Source organism: Lactuca sativa, chromosome 1, assembly GCF_002870075.4.
Source record: "Lactuca sativa cultivar Salinas chromosome 1, Lsat_Salinas_v11, whole genome shotgun sequence".
In the NCBI taxonomy this organism is placed as follows: domain Eukaryota; kingdom Viridiplantae; phylum Streptophyta; class Magnoliopsida; order Asterales; family Asteraceae; genus Lactuca; species Lactuca sativa.
Genome location: NC_056623.2, coordinates 214,236,914 through 214,259,829, shown reverse-complemented (window position 1 = coordinate 214,259,829; position 22,916 = coordinate 214,236,914).

Here is a 22,916-nt window from a genome sequence, read left to right as displayed (position 1 = left end):
CCCAAAAATTTTTGTTTTATAATATTAAAATCATGATACTGAAAACCATACTAATAAACGTATTTCATAATTCCCAAAACATAATGGAATGTATCATATCAAACTGTATCAAACATGTGAAAATGTCCTATCAAACTCCCAGGAAAAACTGCTGAAGTGGTGGTGTGTGCGATACTATCAACCCGAGCTCTTCCCTTTTATTGTGGAAGTACCTGAAACCAAAACTGAAACTGTAAGCATGAAGCTTAGTGAGCTCCCCCAAACTACCACATACCATACAATACATATAAATCACATATTGGGCCTCGCCCACTGCATCGGACCGAAGTCCGGAAGCTGCATCGGACCAAAGTCCGGAAGCTGCATCGGACCAAAGTCCGGAACTCACTGGGACCTCGTCCCCTGCATCGGACCGAAGTCCGGAACTGGCTACATCGGACCGAAGTCTGGGGCTGACTGCATCGGACCGATGTCCGGAACTAACTGAGCATAGCATAGCATAAATACATATCAACTAGCACATAAACATACCAACCAGCATAAACACATATACTTCATATTGCATCAGGCCGTAGCCCGGAACACATAACGCATAAAACTTGTCTGAGCCACGAAGGCATCAAACACGCTAACTTCTACATCGGACCGAAGCCCGGTACTACTACTAACTAGTCGGGCCAGCATTGTGGCCGGAGACCCGTTCCTACTGGAAGGAAACTCACCTCGTGTACTGGCTGTCAAATGAACTGCTCTGGAAACTATCTGTTGCTGCTCCGGTGTCTCCCCAGCTACAATTACCATAATTACACTCAATTAATTACTGATAATTGTATTGAGGGTAAAATGACTATTTTACCCCTGGTCAAAGTCAACCTCCTGGTCAAAGTCAACTTCCAGTTGACCGGACTCGCCGAGTCAGGGCGCAGACTCGTCGAGTCCTTCCTTTACTAACTCTAATTTTTACTCACCGAGTCCTTCTTTCACTCACTGATTCACTCCGAACTCTCGACTCAAAGAAAGACGGGGACTCGTGACTCGACTCGCCGAGTCCAAAGAACTACTCGCCGAGTCTGACAAACTACTCGCCGAGTCTGACGAACTACTCGCCGAGTTCTAACATGCAGACTCCATATACTGCTTTTGAATCCGCTCTATGGTTCCCAACTCGTAGATCTGAATTCTTGGACTCATTTGAACATGTAAAGTTGCTAACTTTATGTGTAACTACGAAGGAATGAAGCCATTGATCTTTGACACACTTTATTTGGGAACACTCATCCAACTCGCCGAGTTGCTCATGCAACTCGTCGAGTTCTAAGGCAAACTTCATCGGACTCGCCGAGTTGTTCTTCCAACTCGCCAAGTCAACGGCTATCTTCATGCAACTCGCCGAGTCGGCCTGGGGACTCGCCGAGTTCTTTCAGTACTTTTTCCATACAGATCCGATCTGAGCCATGCAGTTGATTCCAATCACGGATCTGAACTTCTAGGGCATGCTTTTCACGTAAAGTTGCTAACTTTATGTGCATGCATGCCTTTAAAGTCTTCATATGACCAAAATAAGCTCTTAATGGGATTCTAGTCTCAATAGGGACTTCGAACACAATCACAACCAAAACTTTGTACTTCTAGCATTCCATGAGTGTCCAGATCTGAAGTATAACCCGGCCTTAAGGCCTAATCATAGAGAATTTGGGGTTTTAGAGCTTAGAACCCACAAATTGGGGACAACATACATCTATATGATCAAAAGCCAAGGTATAGAATTGAATACCAGAAAAGATGAGCAATAGAGTGTATAATCTGGATCTACTTCCTCTTTCTTGGGCTCTCCAACTTCCACCTTCTCCTTCTTACTCCAAAGGTGCCTTTACAAGCAAAGAACACACACACACACTCACTAAGAAACGGCTAGGGTTTTGCTATCAGATGCTCTGGGGTGAAAAGGGACGAGTTAGGCGCATAAGGAAGTTTAAATAGGTCCAAAACCCTGAAATTAGGGTTTCCTCCAGATAGGCAAACTCCCCGAGTCCAGCGTATGGACTCACCGAGTAGCCAGCTAAATACGCGTGTTCACCCCGACTCTACTCGGCGAGTTAGGCAACGGACTCGCCGAGTTCTCCTCAAAATGGAAAAACTTATTTAAATACATACCGGGAATGGGGCATTACAACTCTCCCCTACTTGTCTCAGACTTCGTCCTCGAAGTCTACTGCTGCAAAATCTTGGAACAACTCCGGATAGTGCTCCCTCATCTCTTCCTCTACCTCCCACGTTCACTCAGACCCCTTCCGGTGCTGCCACTGCACCTTCACCAACTGAACCACCTTGTTCCTCAAGGTCTTTGTTTTCCGGTCCAAAATTACAACTGGTCTCTCAATGTAATTCAGGCTGCCATCAACCTGAATATCTTCCAAATGCACCACTGCTGACTCGTCCACCAAGCACTTCCTCAACTAAGAAACATGGAAAGTGTTGTGGATCTGGCTGAGCTCTGCCGGAAGATCCAACCGATAAGCAACCCGACCCACCCAGGCCAAAACCCTGAAAGGACCGATGAACATGGGGCCCAACTTGCCCCTCTTCCGAAACCTGATAAAACCCTTCCAGGGTGATACCTTCAGGAGGACCATATTGCCCACCTGAAACTCCAAGTCTAAACGCCTCCTATCGGCGTAACTCTTCTGCCGATTCTGTGCAGTCTGTAGTCTGCTATGAACCTGTTGGATCAGCTCTGTCGTCTTGAGCACCACTTCGGTGCTCCCAATGACTCGTTGACTGACCTCGCCCTAACAAATGGGGTTCCTGAGTTTCCTCCCATAGAGCATTTCGAAGGGAGGTCGATCAATACTCGCATGGTAACTGTTGTTATACGAAAATTCTGCTAACAGAAGATATGTATCCCAACTACCACTGAAGTCTAGAACGCATGCCCGCAGCATGTCTTCGAGAGTCTGAATTGTCCTCTCGCTTTGCCCGTCCGTTTGAGGATGGAAAGCGGTGCTGAAATGGAGAGGATTACCCATCTCCTCGTGAAACCGCTTCCAGAATATGGAGGTAAAACGGACATCTCGGTCTGACACCACTTAAACAGGCACTCCATGACGTGCCACCACCTCTCTCACGTAAATATCAACTAGCTTCTCGGCTGATATACTCTCCTGGATTGGTATGAAATGAGCACTCTTCGTTAACTGTTCCACTATAACCCATATGGAATCCACCCCATGCGTGGTCCTGGGAAGCTTAGTGATGAAATCCATGGTGATATCCTCCCATTTCCACACTGGAATGTCTAGCGGCTGCATCTTGCCGTGAGGCCTCTGGTGCTCTGCCTTGACCTTCCTGCAGGTCAGGCATCTTTCTACATACTAGGCGACATTCCGCTTCATGCAGGGCCACCAGTAGTAGGGTCGAAGATCTCTATACATCTTCGTTGCCCCTAGATGGATGGAAAACCGAGACTTATGAGCCTCATCCATCAACACTTGCCGTACTCCACCCCAGTACGGCACCCAAACTCTCCCATGAAGGGTTAATGTTGGGTCAAAATATGGTTTATACTTTACTTTTCTGGGCAATTATATTTTTGTGTAATAGTTTATGAATTTATGGCCTAGTTTACGGTTGAGTTTACGGCCGTAAACACCTTACGGCCGTAAACTCATTTACGGCCCATGTGTGTCCGGCCCATGTTCCCCTAGTATAAATATAGGTATTAGGGTGTGAGGAATAGATTGATGAACTAGATGAACTAGAAGGAGTTTACGGCCAGAGAGAAACAGGAGCTTTTATGTGTGTGTGAATCTTTTGTATCCGGATCATAATTCTAATCAATTCATACATAGATTCATCATATTCTTCTTCTTCTTCTCTTCTTATTTTATCCGACATCATCCGTTTCATTGGGATTCCGCACCATCAAACGGATCTGACTGATGTTCTCTCTGAAGATTCTCAAGCTGAATGCGCCATCTTTCAAGAATCAGTACGTCAAGCCTCATCACCCAATGTGTGATCAATGCCAAATTCTGAAGAAATGCCCAACTGCACAAGATCAAGTCATTCATTGAAGATTCATATGTTCATCGTGATGCTGTGAAGAAATTGAAGGTTAAAGCTAAAGCCAAGCTCTCATTGAAGATTGACAAGAAGAGCCAGCTACTTTTTAGGGGGGAGCTTGTTGGGTCATTAAGAAAAGAAAGCTATAAACCAAGGGGGAGATTGTTGGGTCAAAATATGGTTTATACTTTACTTTTCTGGGAAATTATATTTTTGTGTAATAGTTTATGAATTTTCGGTCCAAGTTTACGGCTGTAAACTCAGCCGTAAACTAGGCCATAAATTCATAAACTATTACACAAAAATATAATTGCCTAGAAAAGTAAAGTATAAAACATATTTTGACCCAACAATCTCCCCCTTGGTTTATAGCTTTCTTTTCTTAATGACCCAACAAGCTCCCCCTAAAAAGTAGCTGGCTCTTCTTGTCAATCTTCAATGAGAGCTTGGCTTTAGCTTTAACCTTCAATTTCATCACACCATCACGATGAACATATGAATCTTCAATGAATGACTTGATCTTGTGCAGTTGGGCATTTCTTCAGAATTTGGCATTGATCACACATTGGGTGAGGAGGCTTGACGTACTGATTCTTGAAAGTTGGTGCATTCAGCTTGAGAATCTTCAGAGAGAACATCAGAGAGAACAAATCTTCTGGATCACTTCAGCAGGTACAAAGATAGCAGCAGACTGATTGAGGAGACTTCACTGCAATCCGTCACATAATCTTCAATTTCAGCTTCATCTTGCTTCTGGGGTTGAAAGATTGAATGTTGAAAGAATGATCTTCATTTCTTGCTCCTTCGAATGCGAATTCTTCGATGCTCACGGACAAGGCTTTGGCTCAGAAATCTTCAACACAAACTCCATGAGTCTTATCTATACCTGAAATTACTATTCAAGACAAAACAAAACTAAAAGAAAACTTAGCACACAAATTAAAATAGAAACAAAAATATTTTTTGGATTTTTGATTTTTCTGAACAAGAAATAAAACAGCAATAACACTATTTTTGGATTTTTAATTTTTTTGATTTTTCTTTGATTTTTTGAATTTTCTTTTTTTTTATCATCATTATTTTGAATTTTAGTTCTCCCCTAATATTTAAATTAGAAGAAACTATGACAGATTTAACAAAAATAAAAATGATATCTAACTTTAAGAGTGATTTGGGATCAAAGTTTTTAGACAGCCTTTATCCACTTGTCGGTACCTTCCAAATTCACATCTTTGTCTCGTCGATCGTCGGTATTGTGGTCCACTTAAACACGAAAAATTTATAACAGATTTAGGACATACTATTTGTTACAAGACAAGGTGAACTTAAGTTCCTAAAAATTATATCTGATCCTAATTCCTTAGATACTATATCTTAAGGACCATTCATCTGACGACGACTAAGGATATTGTTATCCACCTAAATTGAGCAGCAAGATCTATAGACAATCTGTATGTGTTCAATTTTAAGTGTACTGGAACGTGTTTCCCGCTTCCTGATATGCCCCGGTCATCAAGAACTTCTAGAGTACTCCTTACACCGGGTGAGCAGACAACCATTCAGAGAGAGAAGAGATTCAGAATTCTATTGCTAACTACTTCAGAGGGGTTGAGAAGAAGAAGGTTGCATATGTTGTGTACCAGGTCGGATTAGAAGTCGCGCAAAGGAGACAGCATATGGCTAACAGATGAGAAGTATTTCACACATATATTTCACACACATATATATATCCTGCAGAGAAATAGAGTTGCATATGTTGTGTACCAGGTCGAATTGGAGGTCACGCAAAGGAGACAACATATGACTAACAGACGGAAAGAAAGAAAATGATATTCTACAGATCTAATTTATCGGAATTTACCAGTCGCCCCATCCAACTGGAATTAAGGACAGAATCCGCACATCGAGGAAAAGTTAAACCACGGTTCCAAGTACGGGTTCATTTAATGTGACGAGTAGATTCCCATATATATCTCTCTGCTCAACCTATCCGAGTGTCGTATTGTCAGACTGAACGTATCTAACTAGGTCAAGATTTGTCAAGTCTATAAATTTCCTAAGTTCAAATCTCCCTAGTCAAGTCCATTTAAAATTTTTCGTGCCTACCGATGCATCAAACCAGAGCATAGACCCTTCAACTTTGGGTACGTTACGCAGACTCAGGTTGCATGTTATCACTTGATAATATCACTTCCCAAAACATCTCCTGCAAGCACATTCCATTAACACCACATTTTTGATTTTCTAATGTTTTTTTTTTAATTTTCTAATTTTTGTTTTGTTTTTATTTCTCCCCCTAAATTTGTGCATAGGAGAGAAACGAAAGTAAATGCGCAAATTTAAACTATCCTAAAACAAAAATTAGTCTTTAAAGCGAATCAGGTTAAGAAAAACTTAGGAGTATTAGAGAAGAAAATGCAAACCTTAATTCACCGATTGAATCTGCATTCAGAAGGTCTGAGAACAGCACACATAATCTCTGAACAGATCCGAAAATTCTTCATGTCGTTAAGCATTAACCCCGTGTGATCCCTTCTTTCCTTTCCCGTAAAGGACACATACTCTCAAACAAAATTCTGAATGGTGTACAGTTGAGAGATGCCTCCTATCATGTGCCTGGAACAACCACTACCAACAAATCGAAGTCTGATGATATGCCTCCATAGCTGCTCCGACACATAGCAGGATTAGTTGGTCTTTGGAACCCAGTCCATTTTGAAACTAGGTCGACCTTTTTCATCCTTGCACGGTACTCTCTCCCATGACATGTCCTGCTTATCACAAACAGAAGACATAGAAATATTAGAATCGTTAGTTGATTTGGGAGATTGAGCCTTCAGAACCCATTTGTAGTTGGGTTTAACCCATTCCCTTTTCGATCTGATGGGTGGCTCAGTACTTGCTTTTGAACTTGATGTCGGCCGTTGAGATGACTTTGACCTAACCGGTCTTGGTTTCATAGGAGCATCTCTTGGATTGGACTTCTTGGCCGACATTTCCTTCTTTCCCTTGGGATTCGGATTCTTGGCCTTGGGAGTTGGATGCTTGGCCTTGGTAATTTGATTCTTGGCCTTGGAAGATTGATTCTTGGCCTTCTGCACGTTCCAATCAGCATTGTCTGAACGTAACCTGGAGGGGTTTCCTTTGGAGTATCTCCCTCTTGGCACGTTCTGCCACCCTTGTGCATAGTAGGAAACGTATGCGCAATTTGGGCAGTTTCGGGCAATGTGTCTAGGTGTTCCACAGTGAAAACAAGTCCTTTTCTTCACTGGGAAATTGTTTCTTCCTGCCCCTGGTGGCGTGTCTTTGCCTTGTCTTTTGTTGTCCCCACATGCACACTTGCCACAAGAACTCTGTTGCACTGGAATTGGAGGCCTGTATTTACCAACGGCAGGTTGATTAGAAGCAACAGATTTAGAGTTTAAGGGGTCGTTTGTTTGTTCAGAAGTACTCTCCTTGTTCTCATCCTCTGCTACTTTACCTGTGCATGTAACAGAAACATCAGTATTGTCAACCTGAATACCTCCTGACACAAATCCAGCTGGTTTGCCATATCGAAGATATGCCTCCCTGTCAATTTCTTTCTTTGTCATGGGGATGGATGTGTAGTTATGATTGAAAAGAGGAGGAACACTATCATACCCTAGACCCTTGCTTTGATTTTCTTTGAATTTTAACTGGGTCTCATATAAGGACTCGACTGTCTGACTTGACGTTGTATAATTTTTGAAACTGACATCAGTTTTTCCACACTTAATTTTTAAAGCATCAAGTTCTTCAGTTACAGCAGCAAGTTGACTCTTAACATAATCATAATTTTCACACTTGTTGTACTCTTCCTAAAGTTTCCTAAAGTCCTTGGTTTTAGCTTCTAATTCAGCCTTCAGGGGTTTCTGTCCTTTCCTGAGTTGATATCCTTCATATCTCAGGTCCTCAACTTCTCTTTTAAATACATCAATTTGTTCCCGAAGAAATTTAATCGTGGCTTCACAAGCTGGAGAACATGTAACTTCAGTGACCGGAATACTTTCAAAACTCATTGTTTCTCTACACTTCAAAGCATCAAGTTCTTGAATAACATCAGCAAGACTAAGATGATTGAGATCTTTTGTCTTCTTGATGATGGCCACGTTCATATCCCACGATTTAGGAAGTGAATTTAGCAGCTTTTTGTTTATCTCGGACTTAGTCAAGAAGATCCCGGCTATATTCATCTCAGTAGTAAGTGTGGTAAATCACTGCAACTGAGCTTCCAGGGTTTCTCCAGGGATATAATCGAACATGTTGAAATTTTGTCTTAACGTCTCCTGATGACTCTCTTTCATGTTTTCAAATTCCCTCGTAGACCTTAAAATCGATTAAAAAAAACTAGAAGCTAAAATAAAATTTAAAAGTCAAACTTAAAATGCCTTTTTTTTATTTTATTTTTTTTTAAATCAACCTTGAAAGTCAAAATTTAAAAAAAATTAAACTCAAAAGTCAAACTGAAAAGTTAAATTTGAAAATTTAAAAGTCAAAGCTTATAGTCAAAGGTCAAACTTGAAAGTCAAAGTCAAAATTTTAAAGTCAAAGGTCAACCTTGAAAGTCAAAAAAAAATAAACTCAAAAATCAAACTTGAAAAGTCAAAATTAAAAAATTAAACTCAAAAGTCAAACATGAAAAAGTCAACCTTGAAAGTCAAATTTAAAAAGTCAAACTTGAAAAATCAAAATTAAAAGTCAAACCGAAAAGTTAAATTTGAAATTTTAAAGGTTATACGAAAAAGTCAAAGTTTAAAAACAAATGTCAAACTTGAAAGACAAAATCAAAATTTTAAATAAAAAGTCACAAACAAAAATCAAAAATAAAACAATTTTTATTATTATTATTATTATTATTATTATTTAATTAACTTATATATATATATATATATATATATATATATATATATATATATATATATATATATATATATTATTTTGGATGAAAAAGGAATTTAAAATAAAAAGAAATTGAGTTTTTGGGTTAAAAGTGTCAAAATTCAAAATTTGGTGCGAAAAAGACGGGTTATATTTTAATTTTCGAAGGAAAATAACAAGTAATCAGCTAGAGGAGTTGGCTAAAGTGCTGGTTGTTGAACTTGAGGTCGTGTCTTCGATTCCTGGCGTCAACAGTTTCGCTCCTCCCTTCCCTTTATTTTAATGAAGCGCCTGCAGCTAGCTGCTTCTGAGCCGAGCCGCCAAGCCGTAATCCGAGCCGAGAACTTCCAACTGAGTCGCAAAGCCACCAAGCCGTAATCTCGGAAACTCTAGCCGCAAACACTAACTCTGCCGCCGGCCGTGAACTGTCTCCAGCAGTAAGCTCCGGCCGAAAACCCTTCAAGATTACGTGAAAAACAGTGATTTTTCGACTTTGAAGCTCCAAAACTCGATCAAAAACCCCTTTTTATGAAAAAACACAAAGAACAAACCCTCCTTATTTTTGCGAGATCTATCCAAAAACGCAAAAATATTTCGAAAAAAAGATCAAATAATGCCCCAAAATAGAGTTTACGGCCCAAGAACTCGGAGTTTACGGCCGTAAGCTTGGACCGTAAACACCAATTATTCAGATTCCAAACGAAACAATAAAACCTTTTGACTGATACAACTTGGCTCTGATACCAATTGTAAATCCCTAATCTGCATGTGTATCAGTCAGATCCGTTTGATGGTGCGGAATCCCAATCAAACAGATGATGTCGGATAAAATAAGAAGAGAAGAAGAAGAAGAATATGATGAATCTATGTATGAATTGATTAGAATTATGATCCGGATACAAAAGATTCACACACACACATAAAAGCTCCTGTTTCTCTCTGGCCGTAAACTCCTTCTAGTTCATCTAGTTCATCAATCTATTCCTCACACCCTAATACCTATATTTATACTAGGGGAACATGGTTCGGACACACATGGGCCGTAAATAAGTTTACGGCCGTAAGGTGTTTACGACCGTAAACTCAGCCGTAAACTAGGCCATAAATTCATAAACTATTACACAAAAATATAATTGCCCAGAAAAGTAAAGTATAAACCATATTTTGACCCAACAGTTAACAATCCTCTACCATCATAGTCAAAAGAAGCTACCCGACCCATGATCCTCTAACACTTCTACCTCTCCTCCTTAAGGCCCTCCACCTGCACCTCCTTGATTTGCTCCAATAATGGAGTAATCACCGTCATCCTCAAACAAATGTCTCTGATCGGGGTCGCTACTGCCTTGCGGCTCAAGGCGTCGGCCACTACGTTGGCTTTCCCAGGGTGATAGAGGATCTCACAGTCATAATCTTTCAACACATCTAGCCACCGTCTCTGCCTCATATTCAGATTTGGTTGATCCATGAGGTACCTCAAACTCTTGTGATCCGTGTAAATGGTACACCGGACCCCATAGAGGTAATGTCTCCAGATCTTGAGAGCAAATGTAACAGCCCGGATTCCCAGGTATTATTCATTTATTTATTTTTGGTAATTTGTGAGGAGACTCAGCGAGTTGAAGCCTAGAATCGTCGAGTATGATCGCGGATTTGGACACGGGTTCGCGTCCGGACTCGGCGCGTCCAAGAGTGGACTCGGCGAGTCCACGCTGTTTAATGAAACCCTAATTTCCCGGCTCTGAGCCCTATTTAAAGGACCTTATAACCCTTCATTGCGGCTACCTTTGACCTTGAGAGCACCAGAGCATCTGAGAGTCCTTGTGAGTGAGAAAAGAGGCCATTATTCACCATCCTTGTGTGTGTTAGCAAGAAGGGAAGAGGAAGGCCAAGCTAGGAGAGTTGGGGAGCTTGGATCTACTTCCATTTCGGCAGAGGAAGCTATTTGAGGTAATATTTAGAGCTTATTCTCGTGTTTTTATTGATATGGTCAAATCTAGGGTTTCTTCATGCCTTGTTTACCTTGTAATTGGAGTGTGAGAGGTCCCATGGGGAATTGGTACCTAGATCTGGACCTTAGTAGGTCCAGAGAGTCCCAAATGCTCTACTTTATGCCTTTCCTTTTGAGTTGGGGACTTAGGTTACCCATTTTAGATGTCATTTCACTAAAAGAAGCCTTGTAGGCGTCGCATGGTAGCCAAGACAGTGACTTTACGTGATGAATGAACTTGGAAGGACTGGATCTATGAGTAATTAGTGCGGATCTGACCTCAGGAGCAAGTTTGAATTGATGCATGGCATGGACTCGCCGAGTCTGAAGAATAGACTCGGCGAGTAGCATGAAGATTGTCCTTAACCACTCAGCGAGTGGTCTTGCCGAGTTAAGGGGTTGACTCAATGAGTCAGAGAGGGTTGTCGAGTGGTCTGAGTCAAGCTGGAACTCGTTGAGTTGTTCTTGAGACTCGGCGAGTTGAGTCGTGGTGGCCCCGCGATTCATGCCAGGTGGAACTCGTCGAGTCAGGAAAGTACTCGACGTGTCAAGAGAGGATCCTAGGGAGTCAGTGAACACGTATAGACTCGTCGAGTCGCTCTAGTGCACTCGCCGAGTCCGGTCAAAGTTGACTGTTGACCGTTGACCAGAGTTGACCAGTGTTGACTTGATAGGGGTAGTCAACCTTAGTTGTGAAAATGTTAATTAGAGATATATGGTGTTATAGGAGGATTATAGCTCGGAGGATCGAGTGCGAGTGATTTCCGGGATTTGCGAGTTATCGAGATATGCGAGGTGAGTCTTCTCACTATACTTTACCTTGAGTAGGTAAGCAGAGTTATGTGACAGAGTATTTGTATGCTATATGTATGTTATGTGTTGTACTACATTATTTCTATGTGATTTATGTTGTGCATGTTTATAGAGTTGGAACCGGAAGGTTCCCAGAGTTAGAACCAGAGGGTTCACAGAGTAGGGTCTACGGGCCCACAGAGTTATAGCCTCGAGTGGCTAATATGTGTTATGTGTGGTATTTAGGGAACTCACTAAGCTTTGTGCTTACAGTGTTGGTGTTATTTGTTTCAGGTACTAGTGATGACCGTGGGAACGTACCGGCTTGATCAGTACACACACATGGGATATTTATGTTATGTGATCTTGGGATTCTTTGTATGACATGGATTGGAGTTTCAAACATTGATGTTTTTATGAAAATTAAATGAATATGTTTTTATATTATGCGAAAAATTATTTTGAAATTCACTGTGTTACAAGTTGGTATCAGAGCCTTGGTTTGAGGGATTCGAGTACACCTTCGGGCGTATTTGAACTCAAACTGAGGATTTGAGAAGTATTTTCAAAAAGAATAAAAGAGTTTTGGAAGAATGCAGAGCAGAGTTGTGTGTACGATCAGTCCGCGCCCGAACGGTGGTTTCCCAAAATACCCTCATGTTATGTGATATTGATATTGATATGATGTATTCTCATGCTAGAGTAGGCTAGGTACTCCTATTAGGACTAGAGTGGCCTGATTTGTGATGCCTTAGCCTAGGGAGAGGTGAGCTGCTATGAGATGCTTGAGAGTGAGTAGGTAGCAGCGAGGGGCTTATGAGAGATTTGTTAGAGAGTGGATTGTGTATGATAGAGTACTTGGAATTTGGGATCCGAAGAGGAGGACTTGGGGTGTATTCTGATACGGTGCGGATAGTAGTATTGGGCCCGTACTACTGAAAGCACCGGAGCGGTGTACAGCCCAAGTAGGAATCTTTGGAATACCAAGGATCAAGGAGGTATGAGCTGTCGAGTGTGAGTATGCTCGAATGGATTCTAATTTATCGTATGTTGTATTTCAGAGGTAGATCATGGTGAGGACACGTCTGATGCCTGAGAGCAGTGATACCAGTGATGAGGAGATCCGCCGGATCATCCATGAGGGGGTGGTTGCGGCCATCAGGGTAGAGATACCAGAGATGTTCACGTCTATTAAGACCACATTGATTGAGACCTTCGACGAGCGTTATGCCACTCTTTATGAGGCTGCTGTTGCAGCGGCCACCGCAGCTATTGCTGCCGCGAGGCCGCAGGGTGGTGATGCGTTGCTGTTCCGAGAGTTCAGCAACACAAAACCACCAGAGTTTGATGGGACCCAGGACCCGGTGGCGGCTATGAGATGGATTTCTTACATGGAGGGGTGTTTCTTCACTTGCTCAACTCCTGAGCATTTGAAGGTTCGGTTCGCGCTGAACCAGCTTCGCTTGGGAGCGAAGGACTGGTGGAAGTTTGTGACGGTGCACTTTACACCTACTGAGCTTGCGGCAGTGACCTGGGAGAGGTTCACTGCCATGTTCCGAGATGAGTACGTTCCCCAGGTGGAGAGGGAGCGTTTGGCCCAGGAGTTTCTGACCCTCAAGCAGGGTACTGAGTCTGTTACGGTGATTACCAGGATGTTCCATGAGAGGGCGATGTTCTGCCCTGAGCATGTGTGCACTGAGCAGGCACGTATGAGCCGATATTTGAGTATCTTGAGGCGAGACATTCGGGAGTTCGCGGCAAACTCCTCGTACCGGACATTTGCCGAGCTTCAGGCAAATGCCCGGAAGAGGGAGATTGAGCTAGAGACTCAGGCCAGGGAGGAGGCGGAGTCTCAAGGGAGGGATCGGCGGCCGGCGCAGTCTCAGCCGGCAGCCAAGCGGGCCAAGCCCGCTGATCCCAAACCAGGGAGCCAGAAGGGCCGCACTTGTGGGAAGTGTGGCAAGGGTCATGATGGAGTCTGTAGAGCGGGATCTTGCTACAAGTGTGGCAAGGAGGAGCACATGGCCAAGGACTGCCCCAAGGGGTTTGCGGTGTGTTTTCACTGCAACCAGACCGGACACCAGAAGGCAGAGTGTCCGCAATTGAGAGGATCATCTCAGGGAGCACCTCAGGGATCTGCCCCTGCCGCCATCAGAGCTACCGAGAGTCGGCCAGTGAAGGCCGAGGCGCCGAGAGCACGAGAGAGAGCTTTTCAGTTGACCGTGGAGGAGGTCCGCGCAGCACCCGATGTCGTGGCTGGTATGTATTCTTTCGTATATTTATTTTGATGATGAGATATTATGCTTATATTATGTTATGCGTAGGTACTTTTCTTGTGAATTATGTACCTGCCTTGGAGTTATTTGACTCGGGTGCGAGTCGGTCTTTTGTATCTTTGGCTTTTAGTCAGCATATCAGTGTTAGTCGTGAGGCGTTGAGTCGGCCTCTAATTTTTTTTTACATGTTGGTTGGTTTAATAAATAATTGGTTAGGAAAATACTCTATACAATTAACAAGTACATATATAATAACAATACAAATCATTATAATATGTTATGTACTTTTTTAATTCCATTCCAAATTTTGATAAAAAAAAAAAGAAAAGAAAAAGCCATGAATATGATTAGCATGGAATAATAGGTCTAAACACAACAAAAAAAGTCTAAATAATTAAAGTCTAAACACAACAAAAAAAATCTAAACACAACCCAAGTAAACAATAAAAGTCTAAACATAACAAAAGAGTAATATTCATAAGTCATAACCTAACTCTAAACAAAAAAGTTTACATAACAAAAAGAGTAAAATTCATAAGTCATAACCCAACTATAAACATAAAAGTCTGAACATAACAAAAAAAAGTCTTGCATATTCACGTTGCCATATTCATTTTCAAATCCAACCGAGCTCTAATTAGACGTACCAACTTCTCCCAATCCTGCACAAATAGTATAATCATTAAAAGGACAGAACATAACATGTCAAAATATTAAAAAAAATATTAAAGATAAACAACTACCTTTATTAATTTCTTGTAGGTTTTCCCAATCTTGTTCAAAATCGATGTTGTCACTTATACCACCCCGAAGGTTTTGTTTTATTAGAAGTGTGCGTACGTGACTGCATTGTATATTTTGTATTATTTAAAAAACGAATTCGAGTATTCGGGTATACCCGAAAATAAATATTCATACCTAAAACCCGACCTATATTATTATCGGGTTAACCTATTACCCAAATGTTCATACCCGTAACCCGTTCTACCTGACCCATTCTACCTGAATTCGGAATGGGTCGGGTGGGTAGAACGGGTTTCAGGTTTTTTCGATAGGCCTACTCTGATGAAAACATCAGAAAGTGAATTAGTTCCGAATTCAAAATATTTTTCATCTCGGAATAAATATGATCATTTTACATGTCTTTTTGTCTAACCTCTTCTTCTAGTTTTAAGTTGTACAGCTCACCTCATCCTTTGAAGTTCATGAACAATATAGTTACATTAGTATTTTGCTTTGATCTCGCCTCGGAATCTATCTTAAAAGTATGTTATGAAGTTCACCTCGGAATTCAAGTCTGAAACGGTAATGTGCATTCACTTGTTACCTCTGTCCGAGCTCTAACTCTTCATGTCTCAGAATCTCAAATCTATTTAAAAAAATTGTCATCTAAGATTTGCATACATTTTACCCTTGATATTCAGTATGAGACTGTGCCATCTCAAACTCTATATCAGGTACAAGTTTAGTGTTCATTTTCTCCTCGAAGCATCTTATGACACTCTATCTCGGAACTTCCTTGTTCCGAGATCATCCATTTCAAGAGAAGTTCAAAGGTTTTTAATTAAATTTTTTCCGAAACGTTTTTCTAAATGACTTAACGGTTATTCTTTTAATGATTATCCTTAATTCCTAAATAATCACGCTTTTTGTACATGTCGCAATAAAGTGCACATCATCTCAAACAGAAACGAGGGTTTTTCATTTTCATACATATTGCCATCGAATCTTTTGTCCTTGCAGGTCAAACGCATGCCAATTTTGGCAACACATTAAATGTGATCCATTTAACAATCGGGTATAATCATTACACTTTTTCACAACCTGACCCGAATATCCAAACTATATAAGGATTTCAAACCCTAACTATTCCTTTTTTGCGCTCTTATCATCTTATTCTCCAAAAATCTCTCTGCAAACTGTTCTTCGAGCTCTCAACCTGAAACAATGGCCTCTTCACAAAATGCCCCAAAAATTCCAAAAGTAGTCTCAAAGAAGAAATCCTACAAAAGGCTATGCTTCATCTTTGTCAACTGAACCCATTCTTCACGAAACCACTCGGCTTTCCTCGCTTGATCCCATGGATTATGAAGAATCTATAAGAGTCATGATTGAGTTCATATATCGCCATCCCATTGCTATTCCACTCACCAAAACCTCAAATCCCTAAATTCCTCTTCGAATCCTTCATACTGCCTTCGAGAGGATCAAGATCCAAGATGGAGTTCTGGAAACAAAAATCATAGGCGATCGCATTGTTCCTGTGTCAAAGAAAACCTTTCTCGAGGTGACTGGAATACTAGAAAACCTCAAGGTTTTTATAGCGCAGGAACCAAAAACTGAAGAGCTCCAGTCGTATCTTAATGAAATCGTGTATACATAAGTGTTTAAGGCCAAGGAATTCAAGAAATCGGTCGTCCCAAGCCTTTGGACTGTACTCATGAATCTCATTCTTCGAGGTCTTTTAGAAAAACATGGCGGCACTAATACAATGAGCAAAGACTGGCTCTATGAGGTTTATAACATCTACTCTGGGAGGACCAACGCCGTCATTCTGACCGAGGTCATGTGGCAAGATTTTCGAAAGTTTGCAGTTAAAATAAAGCCACAAGAAATTTTAGTCTGAGGTTCTGGGCTCTTACGCTTCAACAACTCTACCAAGAGAGACAAGAGCCAATTTCAATCAACATAGTACCAAAAGAGGTATTTCTCTCCTTTAAAGCTATAAAGACATGTAGACTTCTAAGCTAATCATCTTTCGGAGCCACACATACACTACCTCAACATATGTTGAACACTCTTCCATCCGAGTCTCCTTTTTTGAAATACCACACAGAGACTTTGACTGTGTACGACCCAACATAGTCTACCAGTCTCTGTTGCACAACCCTCAAATGTGGTCAAACCAGTCTCGATTGTTTGCAAAAAGAAGAAGGCAACTAAACGCAAAACCTCTCCTACCAAACCACCAACGAAAAGGAGAGACGGAGTTGGTGCTTCCTCTCAATAGGAATCAGACATTCCGACTAACTCTATTCATCCGCTTACCCCACCAAGCCACTCTTCTGAAGCACCCTTCGAAGTTTCAATACCACCTGCACACACATACGGGGAGTCTCCACATGATCCACCCTCACCTTCTCAAAAAGGTGATATTGGTGTTGAAAAAAGTTCCTTTCACCCCCTGGAACACACTCACGGGTCACTTTGAAAATCCCTCTTTGTTCAACACAAGCACGATCTGAGGCCCCTATCTCGGATCCAAAGCTATCTAAAGCTTTGTCCCTCCAACTTTAGGAGCCACAACTGGTATGATACCTGCTCAGATAAAGGACAACCAGGTTCTAACGATGAATATTGGATTAAGTTTGTAAATAGGGCACACATGAGACATCCAGAGCTCACTCATTCACAGGTTGAATCAACTCTAATTTTAATGAGAAATCAAGCTATTCGGAGTAACTAACCATTCATTACTCCTACTAATGAGGTTCCAGATCAAGAATTTGCATCAGTAGAAGCTCATCAAACTACAATCATCTCGGAAGATCCTTCGAAGTCTCCTCATCCCAATGCCTTTCAGCCTCATTCAGACAAAGAACACTCGACGGAGTTTATATTCTTTGATGATAGCACATTCATTGGCGCTCCTCCAATCTTCTTTTCATTTCATTCGGTGTAAAAGCCCTTAGAATTAAGACATGTGTATGATTTCGAACTGACGTCATCTTCATTGGAGCATGTTGATGAATAAATACAAATAGATGACAAGGTCCAGGGAACACATGTAGGTGAAACATAAACAAATCCTCCCAAAGAAAATCAAATAGAGAATAATCCAATTCCTTCTTATCCTCTAGTCAACAAAGCTGGTGATAAAGACAAGTCTGAGCATTCCACCTCGAGCACTAGATCATCAGACGAAAACATAGCTGATCCATTTGCCTTGTGGGAACTCTGAGATGACATTGTTGCAATTGTCTCCAAGGTCGACTCACTTGACAAAAATGTGGCGAATTTAGATTCCAAGATTGATCTCAAAGTCTCAAGCCTCGATTCCAAGCTTAACATTATTCTCAAATCCTTGTCCGAGATGAAGCAACCTAGGCCCTCCAAAGCAGAAAGGGGAGAACAACTCGATCAGCTTATCTCCTTATGTTTCAAGCATATTTTGGAAGAAGTTAAGCATAAATACAACTCCAACCTGGATCACCACATTGACATCACCTTTACAATGCTCAAAATTCATGAAGACATGATCAATGCCACAAACGAGCTCATAAAGAAAACACATGTCCAACATGAGAATCAGATTTAGAGGTTAGAGAAGGAAATCAAAAAGAATGATGAACTTAATCTCATTATGTAGCATGTCCTCATTAAATTAACCTGAGCCTGTTGGAACATAGTCGACGTTCTGAATAGCAAGTTCGACGAAATACTCTCCATTCTCGGTAGCCTTTTTGATCACTTAAAAGCTCAAGCTCCCACAACTGAAGCATATGATGCCCTTTCCAAGAAAATTAACATGACCTTCCAAAAGGTGTTTGAAAGGCTATCCGAAGTTCACGATACAGCTAGACTTTCCTCGGAAGCAAGGTCATCCAATGTAGTAGGGGAAGAAGGACCAAGGAGAAAGGTTCGAGCCATCCAGTGGAAACCTGCCTCGGAGTTCAATCTCTGAGATAAATCTAATGACGATGGCATTAAGGTTTTGTCCAAGGACCCTCCATCCAAAGAGGCTAATGATAAAGATAATGAATAAGAATTTAAGTATATCACCAATGATGTAGTTAGAATTCAAGATCCTCGAAAATTTATGGCTAAATTTCTTTCAGAAGAAGATAAAAGGATATGGTATGTTGTTACCTGGTCATCATCCTTGGTAGAAGTTCTTCAAAGAAGTCGTGAAATGGTCAAGACTAAGCTCACTGCGACGTATTTCAAGCTACCCAGTCTATGTTTCCTCCTATCCCCTCTCCAAGAATAGTTCCCATTAATGAAGGTTCTCCTCTCCGGAAACCTGATGACATTTCGGAACTACCTCCGATTCCTCCTCCACCAGAGTTCATTATCATCGAAAGCATTCAAAAAGTCATTTCTGACTTGAACAAGCAACGTCAAGACAAGAGAAAAAGCTTGCCTCAACCTAACAGCCCTGAAAGGACATTCAAGAAGTCTAAAGGCTGGTCATAATCCCAAATCGATCAGGCACTTGAAGAGAGCATTCAGATCTAAGACTTAAAAGACAATCCTAATCCAATTCTAGGCATATCCTCACTTTTCGTGAAGGGATAATTCAGGATCTAGACATTGTTCCCTTTATATATTTTGATCTACCCAAGCAAGATTCAGACCAAATTGATCTCTCAATTTCTCCCTTCGGAAAGTATTATATCAAGTTCGCCCCACTCCACCCCAATGATGATCCTCAAACAATCATTAGAATTGACCGAGAGAGATTGAAGACATTCTACTCCGTCAATGCACGATCTCAAAAGGAAGTGTGGTCTTGAAAGAGAATTACAAAAATTGATGGGTTTGGGAGAAAAGTTCAGAGCAAGTTTGACATGAACTGCATAATGTACAGATTCTATGTAAATCGGAAAAAAATAACCACAATCACCATTACGGATGCAGATTTCCCTTCATTAATCTGAATGACATTCTCATGACTGCCGCTCACTTAAGAAGTTGCCAAAATGATCAAATGAGCATCGTTGCTTACACTACCGTAATGAACTTCCTAAAAGATTATGTGGTTGAGTTTTGCAGATCATATTTCGAGCTTGTGCGTTTGTTCGGAACCAAAAAGCTTTTGGGTAAGATCGATTATAAACTACTTGAAGCAAAAATTCTACTAGAGGGACATGTTGAGGAACCAGAGCTCGGATATGTGTACTTGCAAAGGAAGACCAACAAAAAGTATTTCTTTCGAGTTCTTGACATAAACCTTGTTCCCTCCAAGATCATCCAAAAATTCATTGCCAATGCAGCCATGTCTGATGCTCCAAAGCACGTGAAGAACAAATTCATCAACCGTAACCAAAGGTACTTGGAAGTCCGAAATTAGCTTTACAAAGCTTACGTGTTCATTTCCGAAGAAGCCAACTGAGCTGACATGATTGCTAAGTTCACTTAGGGGGAGATTGTTGAAACATGAAAAGTAAACCTCTAGCAATCACAAGCAATCAAGTTCCGATGACAGTCGAATCCGAGATATGGTGAAGTTCCAAGAGTGAAGATCAAATCTGAGATCAAGATGTTCCGATATCCGAATTCTATTCATGCATTTAATGTATTTTGTCTTATCTTTGATGTAACAGTTTATACAACTTATTTGTGTGTATCTTTTAGATATCAGTTTGTCAAACACTGATTATTGTCTAGTCCTAAGAATGTTTTTCAGTTTGTAATGTGTTCCTCCTCTACTATATACTCCTCTACTATATAAGGAGTGAATGTTTCACCATTTCAATACATGTGCACGGTCAAAGTATTAATCCAAGAATAGCAAATATTCTCTTCACTTTTCTTTCACTTTCCTTCTAGTCAAAGTTCTTTCATTACATTCTTATTGTTCTTAAGTTTCCTTGCATTGAATATACTCTAAGTTTACTTCATTACTTGGATACTCTGTTGATCATTTCTATTCAAGTCCTAACTGGTTTACCAGATTCAACTGGAGCTTTATATTAAGAGCAGACATTGATCTTAAGTGTTAATTCCATGTTTGAGTTTTCAAACCTTGTCCGCGCATAGAACTTTTGCCTTTACACTCATCTAATGGTAACTGTTAACTGCATTTTGCAATGCCTAACAAAGAAACAATATAAATAAAAATATTACTCTAATGCACTAGAGGTAGTACGGGATGTAGGGTCGAATCCATAGGGACACATCCTAAAGTCTATGTCTATGTTGCATAAGGTACACATAAGTAATCAAAATGGGGGGATTTGTTGACTATTAAAACTAACTTGGCCAGAAATTTATAAAGGAAAATTGCAACTTAAATACTAGAATAAAAATAGAAAGTAAAAGCAATTTCAGTTTTGCTATGACTCTCCTAATCATGCAAATAACCTTCAACACGATTATTGAATTGTGTACTGCTTAAACTAGTACCGAAAATTATTAATAAGCTCTAACAATTTTCTTTTACTAAAATGTTTAACCAAAACAAGATCTTTCAATTAAACCTTATTTTTTATTGAATTAAGCAAATAAGCTCTTAATTAATTTAGAAAAGTTGCATTAGACATAGTGTAAAATTCCCAATAAAGTCCAATACTTCTCACAAGCTTGGACGCATAAAGGCTTGTTTGATCAGTTTATATTATATTTAATCCTGACACATAATTAATCTAATACTTGTTACTTTTACTAATTTATAAAGACAATTACATATCTAAAAAAATCAGATAACTGGAATGATTCATTAACAATTAAAGTGGACAACAGAAACTAAATCAAAATCAAACTTTCAATTAAGCATAAAACTGATCAAACTAAACAGTAAACACAATAAAAACCATGCCTAATGATTACTTGCACAAAAAGTCGAGTCGTTTGCGAAACTGAAATCTAAGGTTTTTAGCCTGACATAGCTAAAAACACTTGGGCCAAATTCCTCCCCGACGGGGATGTGAAACTCGTCCTAGTTTCATGCCTGATTCCGCTCCCAGAAATCTGAACGGTTCTCCCCCACTTTGATTTGACGAAGCTCTCCCAACACACAAGGTTTAAAGGATTCCCAAACCATCTTACCCTTTATGATTAAACCTCTGACAACATGCACTTACCAATGTGAGTGTTCCATTACTAGCCAAACCCAAAGACCGTACAACCCTTGAAGATCAGATAAACACTCCCCGAAATCCCAGCAAATCTGATAACTCAACCAAACCTTAGCAATAGTCCACTTCCCTTGGCACTCCCAGTGGCCAACCAAGCTCAAATACTAAAACCACTGAACCCCGACGATACTGGAGAACTAACCCGCTAAACATGACCAAAGACCTTCCACACAATACCCTTGAACCGATCTCGACCAAGAACCAGAATAACAACCGAACACAATGAATCCCGCTCAACAAGAGGCAACCCCTTTTGACCCACTAATGATTCATTGCATTCAGATGGCATATATAACAATTCTTGATGATACAACTCAAACAATAAAAGAGAATTAAACCAAAGTTGTTTTATACATATAGATACATTAAAAATATATTTTACATAAAAAGGTTTTGAATAGCATTTTTTTTTAATCGTAGTCACATCTTAACCAAGTTTTAGTCCACTGCCATATAATGTTTAAATCACACGAAAGTTATTTTTTCTAAAGGATACAGCAGACTATAAGAGATAATAACACCAAAGAGTTTTCAAAACGTAATTTATATGTACAAAAATGCATTTTATAAATATAAGTACATCAAAAACAATTTACACTTCAAAATATATTTTACATGTATAAAATCATATTCCTTAGTAAAATATGTTTTCTTAAAATGATATTTATATAACTATATATAAATAAAAATACATTTTATAAGTTTAAAACCAAAAAATACAAAAACAAAAACAAAAAAACAAAGTTTTAAGTTTTTTCCTAATAAAACGTTAACCACGATGGATATGAGTCACCCCTCTGCAGCAATTTTTATCACTTCATATTCTTTAGTAAAATATGTTTTCTTTTATATATATATATATATATATATATATATATATATATATATATATATATATATATATATATATATATATACTTTTTATACGTTTAAAACGGAAAAAATAGGATTTTAAGTCTTATCCAAATAAAACGTTAACATCGATGGATATGAGTCACTTCTCTACGTCAATTTTTTGTCACTTCATATGTCATGTCA